General features: G+C 38.6%; 1 long non-coding RNA gene across 6 annotated transcripts in view; it reads right to left on the bottom strand.

Annotated features, from left to right (window-relative positions):
* Positions 1-25649, bottom strand: part of LOC145521746 (uncharacterized) — a 300074-nt gene that overhangs the window by 224665 nt on the left and 49760 nt on the right. For all 6 annotated transcript variants that reach the window (XR_014065650.1, XR_014065651.1, XR_014065655.1 and 3 more), the window contains exon 3: positions 8121-8179. This is a non-coding gene — a long non-coding RNA (uncharacterized LOC145521746). The remainder of the gene's footprint in view (positions 1-8120; positions 8180-25649) is intronic.

Here is a 25649-nt window from a genome sequence, read left to right as displayed (position 1 = left end):
ATAATTGGAAATAGTGTCAGTAAATGCTAGTTCAGTTATAGTAATTGATTGCTATTAGCATTGACACAATGGACACAAGTCTCTTTTAAAAATATAATAATAACAATTATAATAAAAAGGTCTCTTCACTTTTACAGAAGATCATAAGTGGAATAGTGTTATGTGAAAGCTTTCTACTTTCATAACCCTAACCCTAAAGGACCAGAAAGAATAAATGAACCTGAAGTGTTATCAATATGCAACTTTGTCTCCCCTTTAGGATCTATATAGAAACACACACACACACACACACACAACCCCAAAACAGAGATGAGGAGGTTATGGGAAGTTTCTTCATGCCCTTTGTGTCACACCTTGTTCTAAGTAAAAGAAAAAACAAACAACAAAAAACTCTGAATGGGGCTGAAGAAATCTGAGAGCATTAACACACACACATATATACACACACTGTCTTAAACATAGTGATAGATTTTGAAATTGGAATGCTCCATTTCAAGAGCTTAATATATCTGAAAGGCCCTTTCAGGTGAGGTTGAGGATTTTAAAAAAACTTCGTCTTTACCAAGTGACAGAATCACTACCACTTGGGCATATTATGCTCTCAAGTCAGGAAGGCTTTAATTCTTGACTCTTCTATTTGCTATCAGTGTGATATCAGAAAAGTTATTTCATGTTCTTGTGCCTCAGTCTTAATAATCTGTGAAAGATGGTGCCTACCTAATATGGTTTAAAGAGGAACAACTGAATTAATATACACTTAGATAAAGGACAGAAATGGTATGGACCTAACAGAAGCAGAAGATATTAAGAAGAGGTGGCAAGAATACACAGAAGAACTGTACAAAAAAGATCTTCACGACCCAGATAATCACGATGGTGTGTTCACTCACCTAGAGCCAGACATCCTGGAATGTGAAGTCAAGTGGGCCTTAGAAAGCATCATTACGAACAAAGCTAGTGGAGGTGATGGAATTCCAGTTGAGCTATTTCAAATCCTCAAAGGTGATGCTGTGAAAGTGCTGCACTCGATATGCCAGCAAATTTGGAAAACTCAGCAGTGGCCACAGGACTGGAAAAGGTCAGTTTTCGTTCCAATCCCAAAGAAAGGCAACGCCAAAGAATGCTCAAACTACCACACAATTGCACTCATCTCACATGCTAGTAAAGTAATGCTCAAAATTCTCCAAGCCAGGCTTCAGCAATATGTGAACCATGAACTTCCAGATGTTCAAGCTGGTTTTAGAAAAGGCAGAGGAACCAGAGATCAAATGGCCAATATCCGCTGGATCATCGAAAAAGCAAGAGAGTTCCAGAAAAACATCTATTTCTGCTTTATTGACTATGCCAAAGCCTTTGACTGTGTGGATCACAATAAACTGTGGACAATTCTGAAAGAGATGGGAATACCAGACCATCTGACCTGTCTCTTGAGAAACCTGTATGCAGGTCAGGAAGCAACAGTTAGAACTGGACATGGAACAACAGACTGGTTCCAAATAGGAAAAGGAGTCCATCAAGGCTGTATATTGTCACCCTGCTCATTTAACTTATATGCAGAGTACATCATGAGAAACGCTGGGCTGGAAGAAACACAAGCTGGAATCAAGATTGCCGGGAGAAATATCAATAACCTCAGATATGCGGATGACACTACCCTTATGGCAGAGAGTGAAGAAGAACTAAAGAGCCTCTTGATGAAGATGAAAGAGGAGAGTGAAAAAGTTGCCTTAAAGCTCAACATTCAGAAAACTAAGATCATGGCATCTGGTCCCATCACTTCATGGGAAATAGATGGGGAAACAGTGGAAGCAGTGTCAGACTTTATTTTTTTGGGCTCCAGAATCACTGCTGATGGTGACTTCAGCCATGAAATTAAAAGACGCTTACTCCTTGGAAGGAAGGTTATGGCCAACCTAGATAGCATATTTAAAAGCAGAGACATTACTTTGCCAACAAAGGTCCGTTTAGTCAAGGCTATGGTTTTTCCAGTGGTCATGTATGGATGTGAGAGTTGGACGGTGAAGAAAGCTGAGCGCCGAAGAATTGATGCTTTTGAACTGTGGTGTTGGAGAAGACTCTTGAGAGTCCCTTGGACTGCAAGGAGATCCAATCAATCCATCCTAAAAGAGATCAATCCTGGGTGTTCATTGGAAGGTCTGATGTTGAAGCTGAAACTCCAATTCTTTGGGCACCTCATGCGAAGGGTTGACTCATTGGAAAAGACCCTAATGCTGGGTAGGATTGGGGGCGGGAGGAGAAGGGGACGACAGAGGATGAGGTGGTTGGATGGCATCACCAACTTGATGGACATGGGTTTGGGTAGACTCCGGGAGTCGGTGATGGACAGAGAGGCCTGGTGTGCTGCAATTCATGGGGTTGCAAAGAGTCGGACACAACTGAGCGACTGAACTGAACTGAACTGAGCACTTAGAACTATATCTGGCACATGGTAAGCATGCATCAAATACTGTTGCTATTATTATTTAAAATCTTTTTACATAGGTGGAACATTTCCAAACACCCTTATGAACTGGAATCTGTAAACAAATTAGTGATTTCTGTAAATTCAATTGATAGAAAATTTTAAGAATATGTCCAGTTTGTATTGAGTAGACTTATAGGTTGTTCTCTTTATGCACAGCTCCTGAATAGTAAGAAATGTTTGACTTTGAAAGCTAGCATTTTAATTTCACACAAGATATCTTCGGGGGGCCAAAATATAAAATTAACTTTCAGGGGATTATGTGTCATATAATGTTTCCCTCTGAAAATATTGAGAAAGGAACAATTCTCTTTTCTGGATGACTTAGTCACCTGCTTAAAGTCAGACTCAGTGAATCTTATGAGGTGACTTTCAGTCCAATTATTCTGTTTTTATATGGGGTTTAGTAATTAGGCTCTTATGAGGGTTTCTCTCTAGCCTTCCCTTTTTAGAGGCCTTATGAATGCTTTCTTTAGTTTTCCCTCCCTCTACCTAATACTATTTCTTGGAGAATGGATAGCATTTTGACATCAGAATTGACTGACAGTTTCCAGGGCCTCTTGTGGTTAAGAAGATCTTGGTATGGTGGGCCAGGCCCAGGCCTCCACAGAGAGGTGGACCATAAAGAAGGCTGAGAACAGAAGAACTGATGCTTTGAACTATGGTATTGGAGAAGACTCTTGAGAGTCCCTTGGACTTCAAGGGGATCAAACCAGTCAATCCTAAAGGAAATCAATCCTGAATATTCATTGTAAGGACTGATGCTGAAACTGAAGGTCCAATACTTTGGCCACCTGCTGCAAAGAGCCGATTCATTAGAAAAAAATCCCTGATGTTTGGAAATATTAAAGGCAGGATAATAAGGGGACAACAGAAGCTGAGATGGTTGGGTGGCATCACCAAGTCAATGGACATGAGTTTGAGCAAGCTCCAGGAGATGGTGAAGAACAAGGATGCCTGGTGTGCTGCAGTCCATGGTACGCAAAGAATCAGACATGACTGAGCATCTGAACAACAACAACAAATAGTAACCATGGGCCAAATTCTATAAATGACATAACATCCTAGTATTACCTAGGGAGTTCACAATCTACACTACTGCTGTAAGAGCTAGAAGCTGTCACTTGATTATTTTCTGCATTTGAAGGTAATGCAATGAAAAACTCCTTCCCATCAAGACTGTTAATCCAGCCAGCAATACCTTCTTGAGAACAGTCATTCAGGTGACATTTTTACCATTGCAATGATAGCATTAAGGGGCTACAGTACAGAAAACAAGTCAATCCTAAAAATGCCACAGATTCCAAGAGAATCAGAGTGCTTGCTTATTCACCACCTGACAATCACAGTCTGTGACAGCCTAGAGCCTGTCCCTTGGGTTATGCCTTGGACCATTAGCTGTCTATGTCCCTCAAATTAACCTATGAAAGGGGCATTACGCTGATGAAGCACAAGGCAAATCTGAATTAAATCTCTATTGAGACCCAAAGTGGAAAATTCTGAACCCCCACCTCTTCTCTCAACTCTTTCCCCTTTTTAAATTTCCAGGACATTAACAAAAAGTTCTTTTATTAGTATTATTTCATGTTGTCCCTCTGGCTCTTCTCTCCCCCTTCACCTCCCCACCAAGTCTAAAACACTAGGGATCTCTGGCCTCAAGGGTGCTGCCCTGTTACCTTAGAGACTGTTTCTTTACAAGGCAATAGAGTGCAGAGGGCATGCCTTTGCTGCTTACCTTGGCAACCACGAACTGCTGAATGCTGTTCTCATGAATGCAAGTCATTCACTGCCATCTGGACATGCCCACAGGTATAAACATTTTTTCATGAAAGGACCAGGGAATACGCATTGCATCAATAAATCTCTTGAATGACAAACAAAGCCATCCCATATGTTGGAAAAGCTATGTAACATTAAAATTAATATAAGTCTCCCATGGCATTACTTCCAAGCAAGGTCAAACATTCAGTTTAGATATCGTTCAGCCTTATCAGGCAAACAGCATGAATCAGGTTGGGGAATGAAATATGAAGAAGGGGGTGGAAAGAGGCTGTCACTGTAAAACGGAAGACCATAGAGCTTGACCCAAGAATAAATACACTATCTCGAAGAGTCTAGGAGGGCTTATTCATTTCTCACTAGCGTTTCTCTAGGTGGAAACCAAGAGTAGGCTTTTGTTTCTCCCCCCTTAGCTCAGTGAAATAAGATCACCATTTACCCCATTCAAAGGCATTTTTATGTTTTTCACAGACAAACATTACAGAAGAAATTCTTAACATATTTATAAAAGCACAGACCTTGTTCTTCATTGGGGGTCGGAGGTGGGGAAGAGGGTATAACAAGGGCTCTCTTATGTTTTCCTATAAACAAAGTTGCTATGAACCTTGTAAGTTCTCATATTCAGCCTTAAACTTCAATTCTTCCAAGTGTTGACTTTTTAATTTGGATTTGTTATACTTTATTGCAAAACACTTTAATTATTTACTAGTTTCTCATATTTGATGCCCTTTATACATCTATATCAGGCTCATTCACACGCACACAAACAGAAGGAAAATATACCATTCTAGCCACACTCAGTCTTATATGTGTTCAGTCGTGTCTGGCTCTTTGAAACCCCATGGACAGTAGTCTTCCAGGCTCCTCTGTCTGTGGGATTTTACAGGCAAGAATACTGGAGTGGGTTGCCATTTCCTCCTCTTCACAAGCTTATATAACCAAAATAAAATTTCTCCCATGAACCAAGACTTCCCATGGAAAGAGAAGAGGGGGAGAAATCTTAGCCAAAAAAACTGTTGGGATATTCCTAATATGACAAGCAAGAGCACAGGGAAGGAAAAGCCAAGATTGGTGGGCACAGGACAAACAGGTGTCAGAATTTTCCTAATTTTGCCACTTTTGAAGAAGATACATCTTCTAAAAATCATTAGAGACCAATGAAAGAACCAGGGAGAGGGGTAAATTTATACAAAAATTACATCACTCCTACTAACAGCCCTGCCACAACCACTGATTAATCTGGTCTGGTCTCAAACATGACTTGGGATGGAATTGGGAACTCTGGAACAACACAGCCTCTTGCCATAACACGAAGTGATTTTTTTTTTCCTTCCTTGGCGATAAAGTTTTCCAGTTCCGTAAAAATCTTTGTTTACCAGATATAAAAATGTTCACTTTCAAGCTGTCAAGTTGACCTTGAGCTTTTTCTTCTCTCCCTTCCCCCTCTGCCTTTTGCCCTTAAAAGTTCAGGATGTCTCCAGCAGTAACTGTTACATTCTGTCTAGCAAGCCTGGATTGCGGACAGTGATCTAAGCTCTGGGAAAAAACATGGAGTTCACCCAAAAATTGAGAGAGACATGCTCTCGCCCCAGCCGCCAGCTCATAGGTTTCAAAGCTCTGGGACAGACCTCATGAACGGCTTGGGGCTCTAGCGTGTAAGGTGGCAGCGCCAAGGCAAACACAGAAAGCACTTCAGCAGGTATAAACAGCAGCCACACACCAGGCCAGGCCCCAGAAGGCAGGCCATGAAAGGGAAGAAGCCAGGCCATCGGCCCCTGCCTGCGTCACTCTGCTTAAGTCTTCTCCTGTGTCTGGGGATGCATGGAAAAAAGAGAAATTTCCCACTTGGACTGAACTTTGAGGAAATGAGAAGTCTCACATTAAGTGAATATAGAAATAGCTTTCCTCTTGGAAAGAGAAAAGTCTTGCTGATGTGTACACACACACACACACACACACACACACACACACACACGTCTCTGCAACAGTAAGTCACCTACAATCATTTTGATTTCTTGAACACAGCAAAATTCACCTTTGAAAGGTTACAGGGAAAATAAAGCCATTTTTTTCTCCTTTGTAGATTTTGCTCATTGACCTTTAAATATTCTCAGCATCCATACTTCAAGGACCCACTGAACTCTTTTAAAACGCATTTGGCTTTCAGTATATTCACATCAATTACTGGTCTCAGGCTTTCAACACTGACACAGTTACTAATCTCAGTGGTTCCAGTTCAGTATTTAGGACTGTGCACCTGGAGAGCAAAAGGGAATGGCCCCACCACTCAAAGTGAAGATCATCAAGCTTTCTGAACATGAAGGTACATGAAGGGCATTACCACTGCCCACTAAACTTTTAAAGCTGGACTGTCAACCATTATAGATGTTACTCATTTACATAACAATTTTATAACAAGATGTATATTCAATTCCCCTGAGTTTATTAGCTAATCTATCTTCTTACAAAAAGAATCATTTATTTTTAAGTTTATACTTTTACCCTATTTCTGTTTAATTGGAGTTCACTCAGTAAACTTTGTTTTAACAAGTTTTTCACCCACTCACTCAACTAGCATTTGTTGCTATTACGGAAATGAGTAATTTACACCCTTATCAACAAGTAACATAAAAATCTCTTCGGAAAAACAAATTTCAAAATTATACATTATAAAGTTTGCAATTCAAAGTCTAAATCACTCAAACTGTTTTCATTAACTTCCACTAAAATATCTATGGAAGCCCATATTGTGCTCTGGATTCTCTGCTGACTTTGATGGGAATACAGCTCACAGAAAGCATGGTTCATGCTTCAAAGGGACTCACCACCTATCTAGGTAGATTAAAACATTTTTCACGTGTTCCATGTTTTTTTTTTTTATATTTGGAAACTGAGACTTACAAGAAATGAGCATTTCTCTAAAAGCCACAAAAAGACAATATTGAAAGTCAAAGCTAACAACTAATGGAGCGTACAAGATGATTAATGTAATTAACACTGCTGAATGTTATACATGAAAGTTGTTAAGAGAGAAAATTCTGAGTTCTCATCACAAGAAAAAAGTATGTTTTTTCTTTTTCTTTTCTTTTATATCTGTATGGGATGATGCTACTAAATCACTTCAGTCGTGTCCGACTCTGTGCAACCCCATAGACGGCAGCCCACCAGGCTACCCCGTCCCTGGGATTCTCCAGGCAAGAACACTGGAGTGGGTTGCCATTTCCTTCTCCAATGTATGAAAGTGAAAAGGGAAAGTGAAGTCACTCAGTCGTTTCTGACTCTTAGTGACCCTATGGTCTGCAGCCTACCAGGCTGCTCGGTCCATGGGATTTTCCAGGCAAGAGTACTGGAGTGGGGTGCCATTGCCTTCTCCATGGGATGATGGGTGTTCACTAAATTTATTGTAGTAATCATTTCATGAGGTATATAAGTCAAATCATTTTTCTGTACACCTTAAACTTAATACAGTGCCATATGTTAATCATATCTCTATAAAACTGAAAGAAGAAAAAATAAAGCTCCATCTGATGCTGAAAAATAAAACCCCAAATAACAGGGTATCTGTGTATATATTTGCCACCCAAGTTACAAATGACAGGATGGGACCTGCCCAAATTTGAAAAACTATGTAAGGCCTTTCAGAGAATTTTGATTATCAGCTGTGACTGGAGCTCAGAAGAAGAACTAAGCTTTGGTCCATGTGGGGACTGGCATCTGTCCTTCTTAGTTACCAAAATTTGAAAATCTATGAAGTACTTCATAATAGGCACACTGGCTTCTTTCTTAATTCCATTGATTAATTTAGCAGTAATTTGTTCTTAATAACATTAATTAGCCTTCATAATAAAGTGACCCTTACCTTGGTTTCGAACACTCTTGATTGAATGACTTCTCAAACCTGGATGAAGCCATTTGGACCTAAAATAAAAAGAGTTAGTGAAATGAGATATTTTTCTGCTTATGGATATACAGAGTTTATCAGCTTTATAAAACTCTAAAAGGATTTTTTTTCTTTTTGATGTATTTGTAAATTTAAAATAATTTGCACTTCTTAGACTCACTTATTTGCTGTATAATTGATTTACTAATAGCTATAGTGTAGAGCCAGTCTTAGAGATTCTAGTTTAGTAAAACTAAACATCTTACATTTCCTGCATTGGCAGGCAGTTTCTTTACAACTAATGCCACCTGAAAAGCCCCAAATGTGCAATACATTATGTTAATAAGTTATGTACTCTCAACAAAGAGTGAGAGGGTAGAAGAAATACATTAAATGGTGCCCTGCTTTTTACTTGGCTTTCTCCATTGCCCAAGTCCTCCTCTAGGATCCAGATAGAAACTTAGATTTATTGAGTCCAACCTACATCAAGCATTTTGGGAGCTTGTTTACATATATACCTATCATCTCTTCTTGCTCATAACAAAGCTGTCCTTGTATACATTGTTATCTTCCTATTTTAGATTTAGAAACAGATTCATAGGGTAAAGTATCATTCTCGTTAGCATACTGTCAGTAAATGATGAAGCCAGAATTCCAATCTAGTTATTCTAAGAGGTGAGGTCTTTCCAAGACATCATGTTCAATTCTTTATTCTAGACTTTGATATGCTCACATCTACCACGGCTGTGTTAAGACATAAACATTTTGTACATACATAAAGTATAAAATTTCTTTATCAGCTACTAACAAAAAAACACCATGTTAAGGATGAAACATTAAAGGCATTTCCATTAAAGACAGGAAAAGACATAAACATATGTTATCAACATGGTGGTTGTTCAACTTAATTCAGGAGATTCTGGTGAACGCAAAAAGATGTCAATAAAAGTATACACATTGGAAAGAGACAAGTCACTTTTGAGACATTATGACTATATACCAAGAAAATTTATGAGAATCAAATAAAAATTCATTTCAGTAAGCTCCTCGTGCTTAAGACAAAATTTTTAATAGTCTTTACTTTTCAATACAATTTTTAAAACATGTCAATGTATGGCAGAAACTATTACAATATTGTAAAGTAGTTAGCCCCCAACGAAAATTAAAAAAAAAAAAAAAAAGTTACTTTCCATTTGCTAAGTCACTTCAGTTGTGCCTGACTCTTTGTGACCCCATAGACTGTAGACTGCCAGCTTCTCTGGCCATGGGATTCTCCAGGCAAGAATACTGGAGTGGGTTGCCGTTTGCCTCTCCAACTTTCCATTTAGTTATTAAAAAATACTGGCTATATTCCCCACATTGTACAACACATCCTTGAGCCTATCTTACACCCAACAGTTTGTACCTCCCGCTTTCCCATCCTTATATTGTCCTTCCCAACCACAACTGGTAACTACTAGCTTGCTCTCTGTATCTGTGACCCATTTTTGTTGTTGTTATTGAACTAGCTTTTGCATTTTTTAGATTCCAAATACAAGTGATATCATACAATATTTGTCTTTCTCTGCCTTATTTCACTCAGCATAAGATAAATATTTTTAACAGTTAACAGTTTTTCTTTTTACACTAGAAATAACTGGCTACTGGAATAACTGGAAAATTTCCATTCACACTAGCAAAAATAATTTAAATGACTAGAAATAGGTTTAGCATAAATGGAGCAAAACTTACATAAAAAAGAACTATAAAATATTAATGAATTACACACAAAAAGACCTGAATAAATAGAATTACATTGTTTCAGGATAAAAAGTCTCATTATTATAAAAAATGTAAATTGCCTCCAAATTAATCTATTAACACAATGTATTCCCAATAAGATTGAGGTAATAGTTTGAAAATTCAAATGTGCACATTCTTAAACCCATCAATCTACTTTTTGGTAGCTTCTTTCTTAGAAAAATGTGAACAAAAAGTATGTCTCAAAGTTTCAGGACAATTGTGTTATAATATTGAAGAGGGGCAATATCCTAAAGGTCAGTCAACAGGCTAACGATCAGATAATAAAGTATACCTACACAGTGGAACTCCCAGTGGCAAATAAAAGGAATAAAGAAGATATTTCTATATGGACATGGGTAGATCTCAAAATTGAGATGCTGAGGGAAAACATATGCTGTGTATCATTCAAGTTTTTTTTAAAAAAAGGATATTAAAAAAAATTAGATGAGTAGTATAAAGAAGTCTATACTTTCCTGGTGGCTCAGATGGAAAGAATCTGCCTGCAATGCAGAAGACCCAGGTTCAGTCCCCAGGTCAGGAAGATCACCTAGAGAAGGGAATGGCAACCCACTCCAGTATTCTTGATCTGGAGAATTCTATGGACAGAGGAGCCTGGTGGGCTGCAGTTCATGGAGTCACAAAGAGTCAGAAACGACTGAGTGACTAACACCACGGTTGCCTACACCATACATCTGTGAAACAATAGAAAATATGTACACTGTTCTCTGCCTCTGGTTCCTGATACAGAGCTTCCAAATCCCTTGGAATTTCCTGGGTGATAGAAGTCTGTTTTGTTCTCACAAGGCAACTCTTTGTGGGCTCTGTAATACCTTGAGGATGGGGGCTGGACACCAGAAAGACCAAACCATGGTTACAAATTCGGTACTCTTAGCCTTCACCAACACCCTCCCCCCGCCACCATCGTCCAGAAGAGAAGAGTACTAAGTTTGAATTAATGATCAGGCACATCGGAGAAGGAAATGGCAACCCACTCCAGTACTCTTGCCTGGAAAATCCTATGGACGGAGGAGCCTGGTGGGCTGCAGTCCATGGGTTCGCTAAGGGTTGGACACGACTGAGCGACTTCACTTTCAATTTTCACTTTCATGCATTGGAGAAGGAAATGGCAACCCACTCCAGTGTTCTTGCCTGGAGAATCCCAGGGACAGGGGAGCCTGGTGGGCTGCCGTCTGTGGGGTCGCACAGAGTCGGACATGACTGAAGTGACTTAGCAGCATGCCTAGATGATGAAGTCTCCAGAAAAATCCAAAAAGTACAGGGTTCAGAAAACTTCCAGGATGGTGAACACATCCACATGCTAGGAAGGTAGGACACCCTAACTTCACAGGGACAGATACAAGTATGCTTGGGATTCTACTGGACCCTACCCTCTATACCTCTTCATCTGGCCATTCATCTGTATCCTTTGAAAGTGAAAGTGTTACTCAGTCATGTTCAACTCTTTGTGACTCCATGGACTGTAGCCCACCAGGCTCCTCTGTCCATTGAATTTTCCAGGCAGGAGTACTGGAGAGGGTAGGCATTCCCTTCAGGGGATTTTTCCAACTCAGGGATCAAACCCAGGTCTTCTGCATTGCAAGCAGATTCTTTACCATCTGAGTCATCAGGGAAGCCCACCCTTTACTATATCCTTTCTAATAAACCAGTAAACATGAATAAATGTTTCCTTGAGCTCTGTGAGTCATTCTAGCAAGTCACTGAACTGAAGGAAGGGGTCCTAGGAATCCCAATTTATAATTGGTAAGTCAGAAGCAAAAGTGATGCCCTGGGCTGTGAATAAAGTCTGAATTAGGGGGAGGCAGTTTTGCGGGACCCATCCCTTAACTCATGGGATCTCAGTTTAGTTCAGTTCAGTCGCTCAGTCATGTCCGACTCTTTGCGACCCCATGAATCGCAGCATGCCAGGCCTCCCTGTCCATCACCAACTCCCAGAGTCTACCCAAACCCATGTCCATCGAGTCGGTGATGCCATCCAGCCATCTTATCCTCTGTCGTCCCCTTCTCCTCCTGCCCCTAATCCTTCCCAGCATTAGGGTCTTTTCCAATGAGTCAATTCTTCACAGGTGGCCAAAGTACTGGAGTTTCAGCTTCAACATCAGTCCTTCCAATGAACACCCAGGACTGATCTCCTTTAGGATGGACTGGTGGGATCTCCTTGCAGTCCAAGGGACTCTCAAGAGTCTTCTCCAACACCACAGTTCAAAAGCATCAATTCTTCAGCACTCAGCTTTCTTCACCATCCAACTCTCATATCCATACATGACTACTGGAAAAACCATATCCTTGACTAGACAGACCTTTGTTGGCAGACTAATGTCTCTTTGTGTTAGGAAAACATCATATATGTTGTGGTCATATGTAAAGTATTCTGTAAGGAGAGGAAAAAAACAGAGTTCTTCCAAGGCAACATCAAACTGGAAAAGGACTGGAACATTTGGAAAAGGGAGCCAATATTAATATTATCTGCCTCTTTTACACAAGAATATATTACATATGTAACTTTTAAAAGATTTAACATTAATTCTTCCAAATTTAACTAAAAATTCAATGCAACACTAAACAAAATTCCATTTGTTTTCTTTTTAGAAGCTGACAATTGATTATCTGAAAAAAACATGCTGAAAATGAAATCAAAACATTTTTCTAAAAGATTAAAGAGGGAAAACTCCTTTACCAGACCACACATACGTACTAAAAGTTAAAATAATTAAGATAATGTGGTACTGATCCAGAAAAAGGCTGGTAGATCAAAGGAATTTTACAGGGAGTCTGAAAACAGATTCATGCGTATTAATTGGGATCTTACTGGTTACAAATAGCATTCTAAGTCTAATTTTTTTAAGAAAAACAGAAAGTGCATCCAAAAAAAAAACTCCAAAAATGTAAAAAAACAATCCATATACATGCATAATCCTAGCAGCATTACTCACAATAACCAAAAGGTGGAAGCAAGCCAAGTGTTCATCAACAGATAAACGGATACACAAAAATGTGGAATGTTCATACAATGAAATATTACTTAGCCTTAAAAAGGAAATAAATTCTGACACATGTACAGCATAGACATATATTTTACAATAATAAAAAATCCAAAGGAAAAGTAGATGTATTATGGGATTACTAAATAACTAGAATCAAGAAGTCCATCATAGCCCAGTCTTTCTTTCTATGCCTTTTCATTGAATTTCTCGGCATACTTATTTTATTTTTCTTTACTACAAAGTACATTTTCTCACATGATAGAAAAAAACAGATGTCAAGCAGCCCCTAAGTTTTACACTCAGAACTTCACATTCTCTCTGGTTCCAAGCCCAAAACCTCAAAGAACAGACTCATTGACAACAACTCTAAACAGGAACCTACACTGAACCTATTAAATATGACTTCAAGGATAGAGTCACAGTGAACCAAGAGAGCCAGACATCCTGGAGTGTGAAGTCAAGTGGGCCTTAGGAAGCATCACTATAAACAAAGCTAGTGGAGGTGATGGAATTCCAGTTGAGCTATTTCAAATCCTAAAAGATGATGTTGTGAAAGTGCTACACTCAATATGCCAGCAAATTTGGAAAACTCAGCAGTGGCCACAGGACTGGAAAAGGTCAGTTTTCATTCCAATCCCAAAGAAAGGCAATGCCAAAGAATGTTCAAACAACCGCACAATTGCATTCATCTTATACATTAGCAAAACAATGCTCAAAATTCTCCAAGCCGGGCTTCAACAGTATATGAACTGTGAACTTCCAGATGTTCAAGCTCGTTTTAGAAAAGGCAGAGGAACCAGAGACCAAATTGCCAATATCCGTTGAATCATCAAAAAAGCAAGAGTTCCAGAAAAACATCTAGTTCTGCTTTATTGAATATGCTAAAGCCTTTGACTGTGTGGATCACAACAAACTGTGGAAAATTCTGAAAGAGATGGAAATACCAGATCATCTGACTTGCCTCTTGAGGAATCTGTATGCAGGTCAAGAAGCAGCATTAGAACTGGACATGGAACAACAGACTAGCTCGAAATAGGAAAAGGAGTATGTCAAGGCTGTATATTGTCACCCTGATTATTTAACTTATATGCAGAGTACATCATGAGAAATGGCTGGACTGGATGAAGCACAAGCTAGAATCAAGATTGCCAGGAGAAATATCAATAACCTAAGATATGCAGATGACACCACTCTTATGGCAGAAAGTGAAGAAGAACTAAAGAGCCTCTTGATGAAAGTGAAAGAGGAGGATGAAAAAGTTGGCTTAAAGCTCAACGTTCAGAAAACTAAGATCATGGCATCTGGTCCCATCACTTCATGGGAAATAGATGGGGAATAAATGAAAACAGTGACAGACTTCATATTTTTGGGCTCCAAAATCACTGCAGATGGTGACTGCAGCCATGAAATTAAAAGACGCTTTCTCCTTGGAAGAAAAGTTATGACCAACCTAGACAGCATATTAAAAAGCAGAGACATTACTTTGCCAACAAAGGTCCATCTAGTCAAAGCTATGTTTTTCCAGTAGTCATGTATAGATGTGAGAATTGGACTATAAAGAAATCTGAGTGCCAAAGAATCGATGCTTTTGAACTGTGGTATTGGAGAAGACTCTTGAGAGTCCCTTGGACTGCAAGGAGATCCAACCAGTCCATCCTAATGGAAATCAGTCCTGAATATTCATTGGAAGGACCGATGCTGAAGCTGAAACTCCAATACTTTGGCCACCTGATGCAAAGAGCTGGCTCATTTGAAAAGACCCTGATGCTGGGAAAGATTGAGGGCAGGAGGAGAAGGAGACGACAGAGGATAAGATGGTTGGATGGCATCACCGACTCAATATATGGGTTTGGGTGGACTCCAGGAGTTGGTGATGGACAGGGAGACCTGGCGTGCTGTGGTTCATGGGGTCACAAAGAGTAGGACACGAATAAGCGACTGAACTGAACTGAACCAAGATGGTGGCCACCATATCACTGATGGACAAAGTATGCTAATTTTTTAAACATTTGAAATTAGCAAATCATAAAAGTATATAACAACTACACTTGATAAAATTATACAGAAATGTCTAACTTCTGATCATGATGGAGTAATTTGCATCAGACCAGTACTTGTACCAAGAACATCTAAATAAGATTGATAAAATGCATCTGAAAACAGCTTGAAGATGTCACAAAGCAACCAAATCAGCCAAAACTTGGTGTAGAGATCTGAGGTCAAGCAGAAAGTTGTGATTGTAATAAAAAAAAAAAAAAAACCTTTTCCCATTTTAACAGAGTTAATGAGACAAAGCACTGGTGTTCAGAACTATCAAAGAAAATAGAAATTAAGGATCTAAGACTCCTGAAGAAAAGAAAAATCAGAAAAGCAGAATGACGATAAGTAGAATTAAACTGTTTTAAGTTCTTGATATTTCCACAGTGTGGTAATGCTGTAACTCTACTAAGTTAAGAATGAATGAAGTAAGTTCTAGGGTGACTTCAAAAAGAGTGATAAAAGGAGGCATAAATAGCATGCTAAAAAGAAAAAAAAAAGGAGATATATTTAATCTTTAAAAGTGATAAAAGAGAAAAAAGCAAAGAATACAAAAAATGGAATTACAGTAGATTTAAATCCAAATATATTGATAATTTTAGATAAAGTGAATAAATTAAGGGCTTCCCAGATGGCTCAAGAGGTAAACAATCCACTTGCCAATGCAGGAGACAAAGGAGATGTGAGTTCAATCCCTGGATCAGGAAGATCCCCTGGAGTAGGAAATGGCAAACTACTCCAGTGCCCATTCTTGCCTACACAATACCAAAGACAAGAGGGGGCTGGTAGGCTATAGTCCATGGCGTTGCAAAGAGTCGGAGACGACTGAGCATGCGTGCACACAAAGAAATTAAATATTCTAATCCATGATAGTGTCAAATGGATTCTAAAGTTCAGGTTAATACTGTTTAAAAGACATGTCTTAAATAAAGGACACAAAAATGATAAAGTAAAACAACGAAAAAGATATTACCATGAAAAAGTTAAGCAATGAAAGCTGGTGTATCCCTATAAGTATGAACAAGATAAAGATGTTAAAAGAAGTAGAATTATTTAAATGGAAGCTATAATTTATAATGACAATCCAAAGCAAGGTGAACAATCAAAATACATGCATGCACCTGGTAACAAAGGCTCAATATGTATAAAGCAAAAACTTCAAATAGAAGTAAGAGAGGAAATAGACAAATCTACAACAATAAATGCAGATTTTAAACACCTTTTTCAATAACTGATGTAAAATTTGATAAAATAGTCAATAGAGGTACAGATTGTAATCACAGGATCAGCAATTTGGAATGACAATAGAACATTCCATACAAGATATGTATTCTCGACAACTGCAAATGGAACATTCCCCCAAATTTACCACATTCTCAGCCATAAAGTAAGTCTCAAATTTTCAAAGGGAAGATATCACACCATGTTTACTGACCATAGAAAAGAACAATTTATTGTTATATGCTAGCAGAACACATATATTTCCTAAGAGAGTAGAACTTAAAAGTTCTCATCAAAAAAAGAAAAAGTAAATTTATGTGAGGTGACATATATCAATTAACTCGAAGGGGGAATCCTTTCACAATACATACATATTCAAGTCACCACAATGTACACTTTAAGTATCTTACAGTTTTATTTGTATATATATGTCAGTAAAGCTGAAACTTTAACAAATAAATGTATAAAATATTTAATATAAAATATAAATAACATTGAATATCTAAGAATAAATATGATGAAATATATCCAAGATGTCTACTAGCTCTACTACTTAGAGACCTAAATAAATGGAGGGCTGTACCATCTTATGAATTAGAGGACTCAATCCTGTAAAACTGAAAATTCTCCTGAAGCTGGCATATAGATTTGTGTAATCTCAATCAAAATCCAAAAATGATTTGTTGTGGAAACTGCTAAACTTATTTTAAATTGCACATGAAAAACCAAAGGGCCAGGGGTAGCAAAGACAATCTTGTAGAATAAAAAAGTAGAGGGCCAGCACTAGTGGATATGAGGACTTGTTCTCAAGTATGTAGTTTTCACAAAAAGATAAATCAACAAATAAAACAGAATAGTCCAGAAAAACATGGTCATCTGATTTACAACAAAGATGCCACTGTAGCACTTTTCAATAAATAGTGCAGAAAATTGACTATCTATATGGGGAAACAGATTCGCAGGTGGCTCACTGGTAAAGAATCTGCCTATTAATGCAGGAGACACAGGAGACATGAGTTTGATCCCTGGGTCACAAAGATCCCTTGGACAGAAGAGCCTGGAGAAGGAGAAGGAAATGCAATCCACTCCAGTATTCCTGCTGGGAAAATCCCATGGACAGAGTAGCCTGGGGTCTACATACAATCCTGTCCATGGGATTGGAAAGAGTAAGACATGACTGAACAACTGAGCACATGTACAGTAGGGAAATAAGAGTATGGGCTACTTTATTACACCACATAAAATGAATTCATAATGGATTATAAATCTAACCCAAAAAAACTGAAATGACAAAGCTTCTAGTAAAAACAGAGAATGCTTTCATGGCCTTGGGGAGGCCAAGATGTCTTATACAAGAAATGAAAGTCACCACATTAAAGGAAAAGGTTGGGTAGACAGAGTTCATTAAAATAAACAACTTGTTTATTTAAAAACACGATTAAGAGAAAAATATCTCTAATTGTATATATTCGGTTCAGTTCAGTCACTCAGTCATGTCCGATTCTTTGCAATCCCATGGACTGCCGTACATCAGTCTTCCCTGTCCATCACCAAATCCCGGAGCTTGTTCAAACTCATGTCCATCGAGTCAGTGATGCCATCCAACCATCTCATCTTCTGTTGTCCCTTTTTCCTCTTGCTTTCAATCTTTCCCAGCATCAGGGGCTTTTCCAGTGAATCACTTCTTCGAATTAAGTGGTCCAATTATTAGAGTTTCAGCTTCAGCATCAGTCCTGCCAATGAATATTCAGGACTGATTTCCTTTTAGGATTGACTGGTTGGATCTCCTTGCAGTCCAAAGGACTCTCAAGCGTCTTCTCCAACAGCACAGTTCAAAAGCATCAATTCTTCAGCACTCAGCTTTCTTTATAGTACAACTCTCACATCCATACATGACTACTGGAAAAAACACAGCTTTGACTAGACAGACCTTTGTCAACAATGTAATGTCTCTACTTTTTAATATGCTGTCTAGGTTTGTCATAGCTTTTCTTCCAAGGAGCAAGAGTCTTTTAATTTCATGGCTGCAGTCACCATCTGCAGTGATTTTGGAGCCCAAGAAAATAAAGTCTGTCACTGTTTCCATTGTTTCCCCATCTATTTGCCAGAGATCAAATTGCCAACATCCGTTGGATCATAGAAAAAGCAAGAGAATTCCAGAAAAACATCTACTTCTGCTTCATTGACTATGCTAAAGCCTTTGACTGTGTGGATCACAACAAACTGTGGAAAATTCTGAAAGAGATGGGAATACCAGACCACCTTATCTGCCTCCTGAGAAACCTATATGCAGATCAAGAACCAACAGTTAGAACCAGACGTGGAACAACGGACTGGTTCCAAATAGGAAAAGGAGTATGTCAAGGCTGCATATTGTCACCCTGCTGATTTAACTGATATGCAGAGTACATCATGCAAAATGCCAGGCTGGATGAAGCACAGGCTTGAATCAAGATTGCTAGGAGAAATATCAATAACCTCAGATATGCAGATGACACCACCCTTATGGCAGAAAGTGAAGAGGAACTAAAGAGCCTCTTGATGAAGGTGAAAGAGGAGAGTGAAAAAGCTGGCTTAAAACTCAACATTCAAAAACTAATTATATATACTAAGAGGATATATATATATATATATATATATATATCAAGAGACACATATCCAAAAAAAGAAAAACTCCCACTAAACTAAGTGAGAAAAAGGCAAGCCAATTTTAAAAATGGTCAAAAGATTTGAAAAAGGACTTCATAAAACAGAATAGCCAAATGACTGATAACCATACAAACAGGTGTTAAACTTCATTAATTATCAGGAAAATATTGTTAAAACCACAATGATATACTACTATACACCCATCAGAATGACAAAATTTTAAAAGCTTATGATATCAAGAATGGGCCGGGACGTACAACTGGTACTAGCATACATTGCCACTATTGTGATAAACTGGCTCTACTTCGAAAACTTTTAAAGCCAGATGCACACTTTCCTTGGGAACTAGCAATTCTACCCTGAGGTAAGTTTCCAACAGAAACATGTATGTGTGTGTGCTTATGTGTGGGTAATATATCATGTATATGTTATGTGTGTGTGTGTGTGTGTAAATATACATACACATACATATATACATGCACACATACACCAAAAGGCATGTAGAAGAATCCAAATAGTGTTATCTGTAAGAAATATCAAACAGTCAAACACATAAAATGTCTACAACCATACAATGAATAATTTACAATATAGTCTAAAATATAGTACCATGGAGATGATTGAACCATTGATATTGGCAACAATATGAATGGTCCCAATCATCAAATTAGAGAAGGAAATGGCAAACTACTCCAGTACTCTTGCCTGGAAAGTTCCATGAACAGAGGAGCTTGGGGGGCTAGAGTCCATAGGGTCGCAAAAGAGCTGGACAAGACTTAGCAACTAAACAACAACCATCTAATAAGAAGATGACACTGAGTGAAAGAAGATATATGTAATAGTGCAAAACCAATCTACAGTGATAGAGGAAGGAGAGTGCCTAACTTTAGGCAGGGAATGGCAATGAATGGGTTGCAACTCAAGGGAAGCTTCTTGGATGGAAATGGACTCTGAATTGAGCTGGATCCTGCTTGCATATATAAATTCACTTTGTTGAGTCAATACTCATCAAGTACCTTATATTTCTATATGTACGCTATGTTACTATTGAAAATTTTAAATAGTGTGGGAAAATAATTCTTTATTCACTGATAAAAGGGAATATGACTTGGTAGAACCTTTTTCAAGGGCAAATTCATATTTATCAGCTGAATAATTTCATTTCTAGGAGTCTGTCACACAAACATATTCACTAGTAACAAACAAATAGAAAAATAAATTACTTTTTGAAAGTCTTAGGTGTCATGTACTCTTTTGTCACTTTATATTTAATAGTGTATTTACTTACTAATTTGGACAAGTTTGAGATAGGTGATGTTATCCTATTGGATAGAAGTGTGACTAGCAGCATTACTTGTAATAGTAAAAACTAGAAATGTGAATAATTTCTTCAATGATGGAAAAAATATTAGCTCAGTCATACAATAAAATGAATGAGGTAAAAAACACGTATGGAAATAGGTTCATAATTCACTGACAAAATAAACACAGAGGCTAAAACAGTAACATTAGAGCTCATTTTGTTTTAAAAACTAAGGACATACACATGTAGAAATAAAACTGAAAGGATACAAATTGAACTGCTAAATTTGGTTATCTTGGGAGGTGGGATTGTGGGGTGGACTTATTCTTTGTAGTTTATATTACTCTGTTACTCTGTTGAGAGAATGTTTTACATGAGCACATATTCCATTTCCCTGTTCTTGAGCTCAGACAAAACTCAGAGCAATATAAATAAATTCAAGAAGATAACTCATCTTAAAAGATATGCAATGAGGAATAAATAGAATACATTTCAACGCTTCTACATCAAAATCCCCTCACATTTTTTTCAGCCAAATCTTAAGAGTGATCTTTAAATCTCTTTCCTCTTAACACCAGCCAACACCAAAAATGTGTATGGGTAAGGAATATTTTTATGTCCCCTTGAGAAAATTATGTCTATATTTCTTGCCTCTTTGTTGGTGATATTAAATGGAAACTTTAATTCACAAGATTTAAAAGTAGACTCTGTGGAACAACTCAAGTGTAAAAACCATTAGTGGCAACAGCATTTGCTAAATACTGACATCTGATGGTGTGATAGATCAAGTTTAGCAGCTTTGGGGTATCTAATTCTAAAAATGAAGGTATATGAAACAAAAATAAGAAGTCTTTGGCACCTAGGTCAATAGAATTTCTTCTGACAGAACTGCTGTTTTTCAGCCTTACCTAACTAAAATGGCATGTTTGGAGAGCTGGATTTCGAAACAAGTGAGTCAAATTACAGGACATAAACAGTATATTTATATGTACACAAGGAAATCCATAGCCAGGAGAAAAGCTTTTTTTTTTTTTTTTTTAACAAAATGTTTAAAATTTTGTTTGTGTTCTTTCATTTTAGCTTTCTAATTAAATAATTCAGCAAGAAGAAAGATTACAGGCCCTTTAGTAATCATCCCTAAAAGTTCAGGGAACTCTGGCGAAAAGGAGAATAAAAAAAGAAAAAGAAAAAAAGAAAGAAATGAAAACAAATAAGGGACTTGAAGGAACTGGGCGCATCCAAACCCTGGCATTAGATTTGGCAACAGGTGAATTTTCTTTGGAGGGTATTAATTTTATAAGTCAAAGCTATTAAAACCTGACTTCCCGTTTCAGGCTTGGAAGGCATAATGTGCAGGTCTCTTGCTCCAACCCTCCCTAGGGGCTGTATTTTATCCAACTAGCCCCACTCCCTTCACTGGCACATATTTTAACTGCAAAATCTACTGGCCAAGACCATTCGTTTAGTCTTGCCACATACTGTGCGGAAGTCTATGTCAATGTTAATCTGGCCTTCCCGGATAAGTATACATGGCTCTACTAAATGCACAAACCTACAGTTCCCAAAAATGTCTCATGATACTTCTACATCTCAGGGAAATGTTCAATACTCTTTTGCCTTATTAATTTCAGCTGGAAACAGACTAACCACCATTCAATATATAAGAGTTATTCACCATCCTACATTTTCACCTTACTGCTTCAAGACGTCTGACTCCAACAATCCTTGGATCACAATGGAATCAATCCATCATATTTCCTTAATATGTAGCTTCTCCTTCTCTCTTGCATTAAAAATTGTTTTGAATCTTCTCCATTTTTCTTCTTAAATTTCCATTCCATTATTCTCATCAGTCTATGAGCTGCCTATCTATGATGCCAACCCTTTCACGTGTGCCCAGCTCCCATCTCCTCTTGTCCAAATTTCCTTTCTCTCTCCTTCAGCACCCATGTTCCCCATTCTACTCATTATTATTAAAAAACAAGCATCTTAGTCCTCTCATCTTTCAAAACACTCTCTTAACAGCTCTTACCCTCTAGGTACTGGTTTTCCATGGTGGCTCAGTGGCAAAGAATCTGCCTGCCAATCCAGGAGACTTGGGTTCAATCCCTGGGTCAGGAAGATCCCCTGGAGAAGGAATGGCAACCCACTCTGGTATTCTTGACTGGAGAATCCTATGGACAGAGAAGCCTGGTGGGCTACAGTTCATGAGGTTGCAAAAGAGTCAGACATGACTTAGCTACTAAACAACAACTCCAAGTACTACCTTATTTCTCTTCCCTCTGTCACAAAAACCCTCCCCAGTGCTGTCTGTATTTATGCCTTCAATTAACTCCTCCTACTTTCACTGTCTCACTTCAAAGAGTCTCTCACACCACCTCCACTCGACAAAGCAGCTGGGTCAACAGCACCAAGAACCTCCACATTGCCCAGTCTGATAGTCATTCTTTAATCCTTATTTAATTGATCAGTTTTCAACATCTGACAATCACTGTCTTCCCCTGGAAACACTTCTCTCACTTGACATCCAAGATAGGACCACACTTTGGGTTTTCCTCCTCACTAATTATCCACTTCTCAATCTTCTTTTCTGGCTCCATCATCTCTCCAAATAGCAGCTCACCAGGCCTCAGTCCACAGTCTTCCTTTTTGTGTTTACTCATTTTATAGGTCATCTCATCCAGACCCATGTTTTTAATGTCATCCATTTTCTCAGTTCTCCCAAATATGTATTTCCCAACCTCTCCTTTGACTTCCAGACTTAATAACCAGCTGCATACTTGACACATTCGTGGGCTATCTAACAGGGATCACAAATGTAACTGGTATAAACTTAGTTCCTCCCAACTGTGCCAAACTCTGCCCATAGTCTTTTCCATCTCAGTAAATGGCAACTCCATCTATCCATTGGCTCAGGTTAATAAACCCCAGAGTCTTCCTTGGTTTCCTTTCCCTACCCATGGTGAATTCATCATAAAGCACTATTGGCTCTAAGTTTCAAAATACATACAGAATCTGACCAGTGTTTACCACCTCTGCAGCTATTACCCTGGTCCACACCACTATTGCTTTTACTTGGATTATTCCAACAGATACCTAACTGGCCTTCCTATTCATACCCTTGTCCCTTTATTCACTATATTCTCAACACAAGTGACAGACTGATCTCATAATGCATGTCAAATCATGACACTTCTCTGCTCAAAACCTTGAATTGGCTCCTTCTGTCACTTTCAGTGAAGGGCAAAGTCTTTACTGTGACCTTAAGAAGTGTCCCTTCACATCCCCTACCACATCCAAGTTTCCTCTCTCCTAATATGGCTCTTCTCTGGCTGTGCTCCAGCCACAGTGGTCGATTTCATGTTTCTGGAACAATTCAGGTTCACTCTCAGGATCTTTGCTCAGGAAAAGATGTCCTTTTCATTATAGGGGACTGGAATGCAAAAGTAGGAAGTCAGGAAACACCTGGCGTGACAGGCAAATTTGGCCTTGGAGTACAGAATGAAGTAGGGCAAAGGCTAGTAGAGTTTTGCCAAGAGAACGCACTAGTCATAGCAAACAATCTCTTCCAACAACACAAGAGAAGACTCTACAAATGGACATCACCAGATGGTCAACACCAAAATCAGATTGATTATATTCTTTACAGCCAAAGATGGAGAAGCTCTCTACAGTCAGCAAAAACAAGACCAGGAGCAGACTGTGGCTCAGATCATGAACTCCTTATTGCCAAATTCAGCCTTAAATTGAAGAAAGTAGGGAAAACCACTAGACCATTCAAGTATGAGCTAAATCAAATCCCTTATGATTATACAGTGGAAGTGACAAATAGATTTAAGGGACTAGATCTGATAGACAGAGTGCCTGATGAACTATGGACAGAGGTTCGTGACATTGTACAGGAGACAGGGATCAAGACCATCCCCATGGAAAAGAAATGCAACAAAGCAAAATGGCTGTCTGAGGAGGCCTTACAAATCGCTGTGAAAAGAGAGAAGCAAAAAGCAAAGGAGAAAAGGAAAGATATTCCCATCTGGATGCAGAGTTCCAAAGAATAGCAAGGAGAGACAAGAAAGCCTTCCTCAGCAATCAATGCAAAGAAAGAGAGGAAAACAACAGAATGGGAAAGACTAGAGATCTCTTCAAGAAAATTAGAGATACCAAGGGAACATTTCATGCAAAGATGGGATCGATAAAGGACAGAAATGGTATGGACCTAACAGAAGCAGAAGATATTAAAAAGAGGTGGCAAGAATACACAGAAGAACTGTACAAAAAGATCTTCACGACACAGATAATCACGATGGTGTGTTCACTCACCTAGAGCCAGACATCCTGGAATGTGAAGTCAAGTGGGCCTTAGAAAGCATCACTACAAACAAAGCTAGTGGAGGTGATGGAATTCCAGTTGAGCTATTTCAAATCCTGAAAGATGATGCTGTGAAAGTGCTGCACTCGATATGCCAGCAAATTTGGAAAACTCAGCAGTGGCCACAGGACTGGAAAAGGTCAGTTTTCGTTCCAATCCCAAAGAAAGGCAATGCCAAAGAATGCTCAAACTACCATACAATTTTACTCATCTCACATGCTTGTAAAGTAATGCTCAAAATTCTCCAAGCCAGGCTTCAGCAATACGTGAACCATGAACTTCCAGATGTTCAAGCTGGTTTTAGAAAAGGCAGAGGAACCAGAGATCAAATTTCCAACATCTGCTGGATCATCGAAAAAGCAAGAGAGTACCAGGAAAACATCTAGTTCTGCTTTATTGACTATGCTAAAGCCTTTGACTGTGTGGATCACAATAAACTGTGAAAAATTGTGAAAGAGATTGGAATACCAGACCACCTGACCTGCCTCTTGAGAAACCTGTATGCAGGCCAGGAAGCAACAGTTAGAACTGGACATGGAACAACAGACTGGTTCCAAACAGGAAAAAGAGTATGTCAAGGCTGTATATTGTCACCCTGCTTATTTAACTTATATGCATAGTACATCATGAGAAACGCTGGGCTGGAGGAAGCACAAGCTGGAATCAAGATTGCCGGGAGAAATATCAATAACCTCAGATATGCAGATGACACCACTGTTATGGCAGAAAGTGAAGAAGAACTAAAGAGCCTCTTAATGAAAGTGAAAGAGGAGACTGAAAAAGTTGCCTTAAAGCTCAACATTCAGAAAACTAAGATCATGGCATCTAATCCCATCACTTCATGACAAATAAGATGGGGAAACAGTGGAAACAGTGGCTGACTTTATTTTTGGGGGCTCCAAAATCACTGCAGATGGTGATTGCAGCCATGAAATTAAAAGACACTTACTCCTTGGAAGAGAAGTTATGACCAACCTAAACAGCATATTAAAAAGAAGAGACAATACTTTGCCAACAAAGGTCCATCTAGTCAATGCTATAGTTTTTCCAGTGGTCGTGTATGGATGTGAGAGTTGAACTATAAACAAAGCTGAGCACCGAGGAATTGATTTTAATTGTGGTGTTGGAGAAGACTCTTGAGAGTC

Source organism: Giraffa tippelskirchi, chromosome 9 (genome assembly GCF_054371585.1).
Source record: "Giraffa tippelskirchi isolate mGirTip1 chromosome 9, T2T-mGirTip1v1.2.pri, whole genome shotgun sequence".
NCBI lineage: Eukaryota > Metazoa > Chordata > Mammalia > Artiodactyla > Giraffidae > Giraffa > Giraffa tippelskirchi.
Note: the sequence above shows the minus strand (reverse complement) of the source record. Positions and strands in the feature narration are given on the sequence as shown.